Below are 12,350 nucleotides of genomic sequence, written 5' to 3'. Positions count from 1 at the left end.
CATCAAGATATAGATCTTTGCTTCAGTACAGATGGCTTTCTGTGACTCTGTAGTAGCCTCCCAGGAATGAGTAAGTTGTCAGGCAGTTTTAACATCTTAAATATGGCACTCGAAAAATAAAACATCCTATCCACTTTCTTTATTTCTTCTCTGAAAAGGAAGAGAGAGGGCATACCCTCAAAATAACATTCAACCTTATTTTGATATTAGGATCATTGCTTAAAACCTTTTTCAAGTCTCACCTTTGCTTCTTCTCCTTTCAAAAACCTGTCATGCAGGCAGGGAAGTTTCCCACCCACATGTACAATGTCAAGACTCAGAAATATGTAGCATCTTTCTAAATCTTGCACGTACTTTGGATGCAGTCTGGGTGTTTGTTTCATCTCTGGCGTGGGCTGGCTTTCATCTGCTCCTCTTGTCTGAGGCACAGTGATGCCTGCAGCCTGTAAAGTGCGAGGCACATTGTGGACACCCTGATAAATAAATAGCAAATGAGGATGATGGTAATGACAGAGCAGAGCCCTGTCTTTGCAGCTGTATAATTCCTCTTTTACATCGTGTGCCTCCCCAGACAGCTGTCACATCCTTGCTTTCAGAGGCGGAGAACCCTTGCCAAATTAAAGCTTGAGAGGAACACATTACATCCTCGCGTCTTTGTGGGACTGTGCGATGTGAATGCCTATAGCTACACACATCACCCAGAGACACATCTGTTTGATAAATGCTGTCTCAAGAGCCATTCAGATTGACTCCCTGGCCAATTCAACCAAACAGACTGATATCTGACCTACAGAGTGAGCTTACTCAATGCCCCAAATACTGGCCAATTCTAGAGGGACAGGGAAAAGAAACATATGAGAGTTCTAGTCAACATAGTTTAGCTTAATTACATTGATTAAATAATCATGCGTTTTAGAAAAATTATTTTAAACATCCAACTTAATGAATTTATTTATTGAGGGATTAAGTAGATATTATGGTTAATATCAACATCAATTTTTAAGGAATTGATAATACTATTTAGACTAATAATTTGCTAGGCACTAAAGTAAGTACTTCCCATGTAATTTCCGGTTTAGTATTTAAACAAAACCCCTCAAAAGGTAGATGTTAATACTGTACTTGTGTGCACTTAGAAAAACCAAGGCCAAGAAAATGTAAGCAGTTTTCCATGGGTTACAAGTAAGTGGAGGAAGAGTCCAGTTCAGTTCCCCGTACCTCCACACTTCTCATAAGCTTTTTGAGGGAGAGTGATAGAATAGAAGAAACACCTTAATCATGACATTACTTACTTAACATATTTAAAAATATGTACTATCTTTTTCAGGGTCTAATAAGAAATAAGCACAACCAAAAGGAAAGATTTCAAGTGTAGGTGCTTCTGCTAGTAATTCCACTTCTTCTAACCATTTTTAAAGTGGTAATTCTATTCAAAATACAATAAAACATAAAAATAAGAAAATATCCATGTCCAATAATGAACAGTTTAAAACTACATAGTGGCATATTTTTCCACCATTAAAATTTAATATTACAAAGACTAGTAACTCAAAATACTGACTATAATAAAAAATATCTGTGTAGACACTGTCTGATTTCATGACATTAAAAAAAGCTGACTAGGAAATAGGAATGAAAAAATACAACAAAATTCATGTCACCTTGTTATGGGTATTTTTCTTTATATTCCAGTAATTAATAAAAATATGTGAACTTTGTAATAGAAAATGTTTTGAAAATAGATCCACTATCAATCAACTCACGCCACCTTTAAAAAAAATTTTTTTTAAGATTTTATTTATTTATTTTTAGAGAGGGAAGGGAGGGAGACAGAGAGAGAGAGAGAAACATCAATGTGTGGTTGCTGGGGGCCGTGGCCTGCAACCCAGGCATGTGCCCTGACTGGGAATCAAACCTGAGATGCTTTAGTTCGCAGCCTGCACTCAGTCCACTGAGCTACGCCAGCCAGGCTCATGTCACCTTTTTAATTCTAAATGGTGGTCACATTAAACTATGATAATTAAAGTTTAAATTCATCATATATCATAATATAATTATGATAATTTATTATATAAATTCATCATTCATCATAATATATTATATATATTTATTTCCTTCACAAATAGCTCATTAATTCAGCAAAAATAACAATCATGATTTAGCAAAAGATTTTTTTTTAAAAGACACCTTGTTAAATCACTGGCCTAAAAGATACCTTGCTAAATCACTGGTTGGATTCATTTACATGCTAGATTTCCTTTGAGCACAGATTTCTAACTGTATGCCTACTGAAATGTTACTTTTTTATAAAGGAGAGGATTTTAGGATTTTTTCTTATGATTTACACAATATCTGATTTGTACAGTTTACCATTGCTTTATGTTTGAATGAACTCACCAATACTAGCACATTGAAGTGATATTTTTAGTGCACTAATTGATAAACTGTCATTTTCTGCACTTAGTCATGCAGCTATAAATTTCATTGTCTCCTTCATGAGATTAAGGAGTGTCCAATTAAGACAATGATTTTAGTCCATGTATTCATGAGACATTTTCCAAGCTTTCCTTGGTTTCTACTAAACTGCATAATAAACTAGATTGTGAAGGCAAGCCACATCATGAGGAAAAATAATTATCGCCTTGTCTTGGGAATGGGAAGCGATCCATACAGAAACTCCCTTTAATGGGACGTGGGGAGGGCCTGCTGCGAGTCCCTGTCATCCAGAGCCAGGCCTCCAGAGAGGTGCCCCGGGAGTGAGCAGAGCAGGCAGCTGTGGGGAGGAAGGCCTCTGTGAGGAAAGGGGCTGTCAAAACCTGGTCTGTGTAGTAACTCCTTTTCTTTAAGAGTGTTTCATTGTATCTTCAAATATGGCAATGTCTGATGTTCATTCATCTCTAAATAACATCTACAGTAAAAATTTAAACTAGAAGTGCTTGTTTAAATGAAGCATTTCTGCTGTGCAAGAAGGTATTTTATTACCCAAACTGGAAAAATAAATACTGATTTTAACTTCCCAGGATTAAGTTGAACTCCAGCTGTATATCTACCCATCCACTCATCTATCTATCATTTATCAATTATCTATTTATCTATCTACCTATGTATCTATCTAGTTGCTATTTTCCCCTGAGTGTTCTGTTACTCTCCCTATTTCTATGTACAGTATATAAAAAATAAACATATTCCTTCCTTTAGTACTAAAGAATCATAGTAATAGAAATTAGTTTGTAATAGAAATTAGTTATCTCTTCTTTGAACTTCAAGTTATTAATTTACTTTTTAAGAATCTTTTTTTTAAAGATTTTATTTATTTATTTTTAGAGAGGGAAGGGAGGGAGATAGAGAGAGAGAGGGAGGGAGATAGAGAGAGAAAGGGAGGGAGATAGAGATAGAGAGAGAGAGAGAGAGAGAGAGAGAGAAACATCAATGTGCGGTTGCTGGGGGTTATGGCCTGCAACCCAGGCATGTACCCTGGCTGGGAATCGAACCCGGGACACTTTGGTTCCCAGCCCGCACTCAATCCACTGAGCTACGCCAGACAGGGCTAAGAATCTTTTTTAAAAGTCTACATAAACCCATTTGTTAAACTACATATACCAAAACAAAGATTCAAATTTATTTCCAATGTTTCCTGTTATAATCCTTAAAATACTCCTACAGAGAGATACAACCTTTTAAGAACTGTTTTGAGAAAAAAAATAAGTTTGCTTAGTCATTCTAAGGTGTGACCATTATCATAAATATTGCTATACAGAAATTAATAGAGGCTGAATGCTTCATAAATATAGTGGACAGATTATCATTCTTTTCAGAGATGATCGTTTATACTCTCCCATTGCTGATCTGAAATGTAATGGTTGGAGACGCAGGCAGACAAAATTGAGTTATATAAAGGTGCTGTGTGTCAGTGTGCTCGCCAGGGTATCTAATGTAATTTGTCTGTTACAGTGTTTATGAAACATTCCATCTGGCACACTAGGCCTCTAAGACAGAAGGTGTTGGCATATTAAAGATGCAAGCATCTCACACTATATACCCATTTATTATTTCAGCAGAGAGGAAGACAACCTTTAGAAAACAGTGAGGAGATTAGTGAACTCAGACATTCCATTCAGGTATAGATTCGAGGACTGCTCCATCACAGAATGCATTAAGATCTTTTAATAGGATGTGGGATTTGGTTTTGAAGCTGAAAGTGCATAAATCCCAAAGACATTTTTTTTTAAATTTGTGTTCATGGAAAGTATACCTTTACTTTTGCTTGGCTGATTTTCATCTTAGGAGAAAGAGATATTTAAAAGAAAAATTGTGATGTAACATTAACAGAGCAAATTTTCATGCAGAGTTTGAGAAAGAAAAATACTCTTCTCTGGATCCAGCACAAAACATTCAAAACCAAAACATTACTAAATGACTGTTGATGAAATGTCATGGATCTTTACACAAATTGCAGTGAATGCTATTTACAAAACATTTCTTTAAATTTAACCTGGTATTTTTTTAAATAATAACTTCCAGGGTGATAAGATATAGAATTGAAATGAGGGAATGCCATCATCCTACTGAAGGAGAGAAGAGTTAAATGTCCTATTTTATATACTGGGAATAATGAACATGTTGACACCAAAAGGACACTTATATTACCAATGGGGTTAATTCTGTAATTACCATCATTTGAGAGTATACTATATAGGAGATACCTAGCCTGACACCTCACATACATTATTTTATTAAACCCTTAACACAATTCTTATAAGGATGTGATTTTTATACCATTTTGTTCATGAAAAAACTGAGGGTAAAAGAGGTTAAGCAATTACCCAAGCTTGGTTTCACCCCCAGGAAGATCTGACTCTAAATCCTATGTTCCTTCTATTGAGATTCTCAAATGAAATATCCCAGGAAGAAGTCATACTGCAGAAGTGTTTTGATAATGTATAATTATAAATATTATAAATCCCAATAGAAGCTCAGGTTTTTTCTGAATATTCAACCTTATTTCCCTAAATTGAAATCTGAAGAATTTATCAAATGCAAATCCAGTTACATTACACCCCAAATGCCTTCCAGCAGATCTGTGCCTCTAGCAGTTCTTTTCTGCCTGAACTTCAGTTCCTCCCTCTCAAAGACATTGCACACCCATGTCTGCTTAACATGTGAAACAAAACATGCCCCATATTAATTTCATTTCTCCTCTCTGCTCAAGTGTTATTCCTTTTAAACATTTCCATTTTTGACCCAACCTTTTTATGATAATAAACTTGACATTCTCCTTCTTTTCTGTTTTCCCATATCTTTGTAACTATGAAGTCCTTCTATCTCTGACCCACTACACTTCATAGAAAGATAACTTCTTCATTAGAAATAAACTGAAAAAGAAAAACCTTTAATTTCAAGCAGTTGTCTAAATATCTTCTTTCCTCATAGATCCTTACTTGATGCCAATCATCCCTTCCTCTATTAACATATGACATTTCACCCTGTAAGAACAATAACAAAACTATCTTATATAATTAGGACCACACTTCTTATAAGCTATTGTCTTAATCTGCTTCTCTGAAATAATACTTTTAAGTACTTCTCGAATCAAATGAAAATTCCATGTTGAGGCTTTTCAATTTCTTTTTTTTTAAAGATTTTATTTATTTATTATTTTTAGAGAGGGAGAGAGAGAGAGAGAGAGAGAGAGAGAGAGAGAGAGAGAGAGAGAGAGAGAGAGAGAGAGAGAGAGATCAATTGCTGGGGGTTATGGCCTGCAACCCAGGAATGTACCCTGGCTGGGAATAGAACCTGGGACACTTTGGTTCCCAGCCCGTGCTCAATCCACTGAGCTACACCAGCCAGGGCTCAATTTCTTAACAAATTAACCACCACCCAATGGCTGGCTTTACATCTCCATAGAAAAATTATTTGGTCATCTGCCAGATAAACTCTACCTGTATCTTCTTCACTACCACTATATATGCACATGTGTGTATATATAACAAATACATATACATACATATGTGCATACATGTATGTACCACACATGGGGGCAAAAACTAGAATTTATTTATAAAAATTGTGCATTTATTCTTATATGTTTAAACTTCAGTCACCTTGGAAGTACTCTTCATCTGATATAATATTCCTATTGAGACATTTTTTTCCACTGTTCTAAACAATTTTTGAACTCATCACTTTGATGCCTTTTAGTACTTCTGCCGTTTTTTGTTTCACCCTCTTCTACACTGGCAAAATGTTTCTCTTTGAGAACTTAAAAAAAAGTTACTCAGGGTGAGATCGGGTGAATAGGGAGCGTAGGGCATGGGGGTCAAAAACTGCTGAACACAGTGTGGGCAGGTGCACTAGTAAATGCATTGAAAGAGTCTCCAAAAAATTTCACTGAAGCCAAATGCAGCCTCTCACACCACCACCAGCTGGTACACCAATACAGATGGGTTCCTAGAACATTCCTCTCGAGGGGGAAGCTTGTGCTACAAGGGACCCACCTTCCAGACAATAATTCCAGTGTTGGGGAGGGGTTCCCCCATATATATACACACACAGACACAAGGATGAAAAAGTAGGTTTATAGTTCTGAGCCCATAAAACACAGAGCTTATTTTTGTGTTATTATTAATTATTGCAGTATTTTCCATACAAACAACTTTAAACTTATTTTGCTCACCCCTGTATATACATATATACACACAAATACACAGTTGACCCTGGAACAATATAGAGGGTTGGGTTGTCAGCCCCTGTGCTGCCAAAACTCTGTGTATAACATTTGGCTCCCCCAAAACTTACTGCTAATAGCCCACTGTTGCTTAACACACATCTTATCATACATGTATTATATACTGTATTTTTATAATAAAGCTAGAGGAAAAAATGCTATTAAGAAAATCATAAGGACAATACATATATACTACTGTACATATTTACTGAAAAAATTCACAAACAAGTGGACCTGTACAGTTCAAACCCATGTTGTTCAATGGGCAACTATATACATATATGTACATGTGTGTAGATATATATATGAATATTTGTATAATATATATAAAGATGTATTTTACATTATAAGAATATAGTATAATATAATCATTTCTAATACAGATATTCATGGTGTTTAAATCCTTATTACTATCAATCTCAATGATATTATTAACAAATAATTATTAAGTACATATAATATTAGAGGCTTTATAGACATTATGTCATGTACTTGTTAAAATAACTCTGTGAGTAAGCAATGACAATGAAAGAATAAGATGTGGAAATTGCAAATACTAGTAAGGAGGTGAGTAGGTTCCTAATCTGTTGTTTGCTGTGTTTCTCATTATTAAAAAAATAATAGGTTCTAGAAAATTGGCCAATAAATTTAAATTCAAAAGCAAACACACCAATCCTTAATAGGACTTAGCCACGCTCTTTATTCATTTTTTATAAATGAATATAAATTTCCATATAGTGAAATGTACGAATCTTAAGTAAATTTCAGAAATGTATATACTCAGTTAACTACTAGCCTGTTCAAGATAGAAAGCATTGCCGTCATCCAGATCATCCCCACGTGCTCCTGTTAGCCAGTGTCCATCACATACTTGATCACAGTTCTAATTGCTAACACCACAGAGTACTTTCACCTTCTCTTGAATTTTATAGAGATTGAATCACAGTGTGCACTGTTTTATATCTGGCTTTTTTTCCTTAACATGATACTTCTGAGATTTACTCATATTTTCTACATATCATGAGTTCATTCTTTCTATTGCTGTGGAATCATCCACTGTGTGAACATACCACAATTTCTTATTCACTCACCTATTGATGGATATTTGGATTGTTTCCAATTATTGTATAGTATTATAATTTTTTTTGTGGACTTGGGTGTTTCTTACTGAATTGTTTAAAATGAGCTGGAAAATTTACTTTCTTTTCATCAGGAATACATATTCAGTTACTCTTTTTTTAACTGTTGTTCAAGTACAGTTGTCTCCATTTTTATCCCACCAAATGCCCCCCCATCCCCACATCCCACCTTCGAACTGACCCCCTTTGGATTTGTCCCTGTGTCCTTCAGGCTATCCTCTTCTGCTAGATTGTGATCATCATGAGGAAAAGGATTGTATCTTTTTATCTGTCTTCCTCTGCTGTCCAGCACATAATACATGCAAGCTCCTCTGAGAATGCTGTCTTGATACACAAAACTAACCTATTAGCACTCATGAGCATTGTTCTATATGCTGTCCTTTCTGTGACTTTTCTCCGAGGGCCTCTGGGTGTACATGTCTGCTTCACTCCTTCGATATCCTGTTTTTTATTTCCTTCATGGGATTCCACAGGAACTTTCAGTGGTCACTACTCACTAAATGAGGGGGGCTGCTTCATGAGCCTAGTCTCAAGATGTAATACACATATACTCTCCATAAAATCTAGGGTAAATGCTCACATCAGGGAAGAGGCCTAGAATAACTCTGTTCATTTCAATTATTCACTTTATGCAATTATCTCCCTGAAGAAAGAGGGTAAAATACAAAGGAACAGGGAAAAATTCAGGACCATCACTCTTCACACTGAACAAAAGCAGTACAAATCAGAAGACTCTGTGGTACTCCAAACTGGCCCCTAAGACATACATCTTTGATTCTCAAAATCACCTGATAGAAGAATCACACGATAAGCCTGGAAAAATCTTTCAATAAGTCAAAATATAAATCTTACCAGAACATGAGAACAAAAGTTAAAATTTCTGGTGCCTCACAATGGCACAGTGTGACAGAAATGATTACATTTAGACCACATACGTTTCTTAAATTTTAGAAGGCAAAAAAGAACCTGGGGATTGGTGGAGAATTCAGATCCCCAGACGTCACATTCGAGTATTCTAATGCAGTAAGTATGGCACAGTAATTTCATGTGAAATAAATGCACCAGGGCCCCTTAGGCAGGCGTTGAAGCTTCTGTCAATCAAAGTGTGGTCCTTGGACCAGGAACATCAGCATCATCTGTGAGCTTTACTTGAAATGCAGTATCTTGAGGCCTCCCTAGACCTGCCAAATCAGGGTCTGCATTTTAAGAAAATCCCCAAATGATTTGTATGCCCTGTGCATTTTGAAAAGCACTGTGCTAAGTACCCTAAACACGGTAAAAAAACACTGGATAGACAAACCAACTACTGCTGGTGATCCTGCTGAGTCTGTTGGTTCTCTTTTCCCAGAAAGTTCTAACTGGATGGTAACTCAATATAAAAACAACACGTGACATTTAGCATTCGTCAAGCACTCACATTGCATCTAGCCCACAGTAAATGATAATTTTATCTCACAGTTATTATTTCCTAATAACTGAGAAGTATTGTAGGCTGTGAGAGAGCATGCCCTTGGGGACTGGACAGGCTTAGGTTTGAATCTTGATTTTTTTTTTACCTCCTAAGAATATAACCTTGAGCATGCTTTGTAATCTCTCTAATTATTAGGGTTGCTCCTTTGGAAATAATAATCTCCACTGCAGAATTCGGTGAGAAGGAAAAGAACAAACATCCATAACGTGACTTAGCACATGGTAAGTGGTCACTTTTCTCATTTCTGGATCCCTATGAAATAAGCATACCTACCCCGTTTACCCTTCTCTCCATGCCATGCTGATTTGCTATCATTCTTTTTGTTCTTTTAATGTTACACTTCAAATAGAAATATTTTTTTATTTTCATTATAATGCATTTTTTCACATGTTCTGGGTGGTGCATAATTTTTCTCATTCAATCGAGGAACATTGGACTATTCTGTCATGATTCAAGTCTTTTCTCCAATATGTCACTTACTCTATTACAACCCTTCTTCACCTTGTATTCTCTCAAACTGTTCTGAGCCCATAATGGCTGGCCAAATTTGTGTAAGGGGTAGTGGTAGCTCTGACGCAAATACAAAAGGAGACCATATAATGCGGGTTATTACAATGCTGGTTCTACATGAAGCAGCTCATAAGGAGGCTGTTGAGGAAACAAGATGGGAAGGATCATCCAGCACATAGGGATAGGTTGACATCCTTTGACATTACGAAGGCATCACAAGCTTCTTTGCACCCTGGGAAGCTGATCAATTATACAAATGGTGCTGGAAGAAACAAGTCCTAGAGGCAGGTCATGACTTTAGAGTCTTAAACAGAATGAAAGATAAGTTAACAAAATAATTCTGAGAACACAGCTCCACTGTGACTGGTCTATAATAATATTACACAACACTAATCCAAGCAATGTTCCTATTTCAAAAACACATCTTCCAAACTACACAGAGTCAGGTATGGATTTCCTTTTCTTTAGTCAACTTGTGATACAAAGAAGTCGTAAGCAAAAAAAAGTAGCAATGCAACTGTACTCGTATCCTTAGGGGAGGAATGCCATTTAAAACTTGAACCTGAATCAATGCATTCAGAACCATGCAATTTTTTTTTTTTTGCCTAGGATGGCTATGAAATTTATATGACCACCTACCTTTGCAGGAAACTAAGCTACCTTGTAATCTGGGTCTTTCTTCATACATTTATTGTTGAAACAATTTGTTTCAGTTAAGGCAGAGACTGTAACTTATTTATATGTTCTACAGCAAGCAGCACCCTGCCTGGTTCAGAAAAAGCCTTCAAAAGGTATATTTTAAACTTAACTAAAAACAAGAAAACATGCTGTGGGAAGGGGGATTTTCTGACCCAAAGAAAAAAAAATGTGATATTAAAATACATGATTTCTTTCCATCATAATTTATATCATGTAGAAGTATTTTAATTATTAACGTGAGAGGACTGTACTCCAACTCTGCTGAATCAGAATAAAATGGTTTACCATTATACCAAGAAAGATTTACATATATATATGTATATATAAATATCTGTATATACCCACATATATAAATATAGTTTAGGTATGATTTAATATTTTCTGGGGAAAAATAAAATGACTTATTTCTTTTTAAATAATAATAACCATACTTAAATGATTTGGAGGATTAAATATGATATGAAATTGTGTTTCCTCTATAGTCACACCAACAAGGATGAAACTGGGGCACGTTCTATCATGTTGTTCAACTGCATACTTTCAAATTCCAAGTTCGGTTCATGGCTCCATTCCTTCTTCTTTTTTTTTTTTTTGTTGCTGCCTTGTTTTACTCATGACATGATCCCTGTCACTGTACATGACATATGGCATTGGTTCACCCTAAATGTGACAATTAGTGGTCCTTGGGCCATGCTCAGACTACATAGGTATTCTGTTTAGAATGCAAAATATTTCCAACATTAGTAGATTTTTAAAGTTCCAGTAAATTTTTGTAAATTTTACCCAAAAATCTTACATATTTTTAATCTTACTAGTAATATTTGATAACATTAAGTTGTACAGATCTTTATGACAAAAGTGGTTTAAGTTTTAACACAACATTTACTATGGAATGACTTAATTCATTTATTTTTAAATACTTAGTTTGATTTTATTTAATGGAACACTTCAGGGATTTGCATGTCATCCTTGCACTGGGGCCATGGTAACCCAGTCTATGTTGTTCCAATTTTAGCATATGTGCTGCTGAAGTGATTATTAAAACAATTTATTCATTGTTTCCATCTAAAAAACACTGTATTAGCCAGTAGAAATAAAGTATTAAAAAGCAAACACAGTCTACCTTTCCAGAACTTATGTCTTAAAATGTTATATAGTTATTAATTATTTAAATACTCAGTTCCCTATAATATTTGTAATAACTGCTATAAGGAAGAAAGAGAATAATGAAGTCATGTAATAACTTCAGTAACTCAGTCTTAGTTTAGGATTAGAAGTAATATTCCATTGAGCTCTGAAGGATACATACAGTGTACTTAAATGTAACAGTGAAAGGAGAATCACACTGAGGAGTATCACATGCAAAGGCCCAGGTGGGGGAAAAGCCAAGTCATAGTCAAAGAACTCCAAAAAGGCCAGGGGAGTCAAAAGGGAGAAAATACTAACCACATGGGATTATTTTCACTTATTTGTGACCCGTGGAGAGTCAACCAAAACAATAAACTAAAGAATCAGAAAAACAAGCACTACAGATATTGAAATTGTCAGATGCAGAATATAAAATATTTTTATGTTAAAAAAGTAAAACACAAAACTAAAAGTAATGAAGAAACAAGGGCTTCTATGCAAGAAAATAAATAGAAGGAACCTTATTTTAAAAAAAAACTACAGAAAGGATTAAAAAGGAATATAGGCCCACTGCAACTATTCAGGATTAATATTGCAGTAGAGGTATTTACCTGGACAATAGGAAAAGAAAAAGAAATTCAGAAAGGAAGAAGCAAAACTGTCATTATCAAAGGACATA

General features: G+C 35.3%; 1 pseudogene; it reads right to left on the bottom strand.

Annotated features, from left to right (window-relative positions):
• Window positions 1–11,475: 11,475 nt before the first annotated feature.
• On the bottom strand, window positions 11,476–11,588 carry LOC123830892 (annotated as a pseudogene).
• Between the last annotated feature and the right edge of the window lie 762 nt (window positions 11,589–12,350).

This window comes from Phyllostomus hastatus, unplaced genomic scaffold, assembly GCF_019186645.2.
Source record: "Phyllostomus hastatus isolate PE091 unplaced genomic scaffold, TTU_PhHast_1.1 phas_scaffold_129, whole genome shotgun sequence".
Lineage (NCBI taxonomy): Eukaryota > Metazoa > Chordata > Mammalia > Chiroptera > Phyllostomidae > Phyllostomus > Phyllostomus hastatus.
This window is presented reverse-complemented; position numbering and strand designations above follow the sequence as displayed.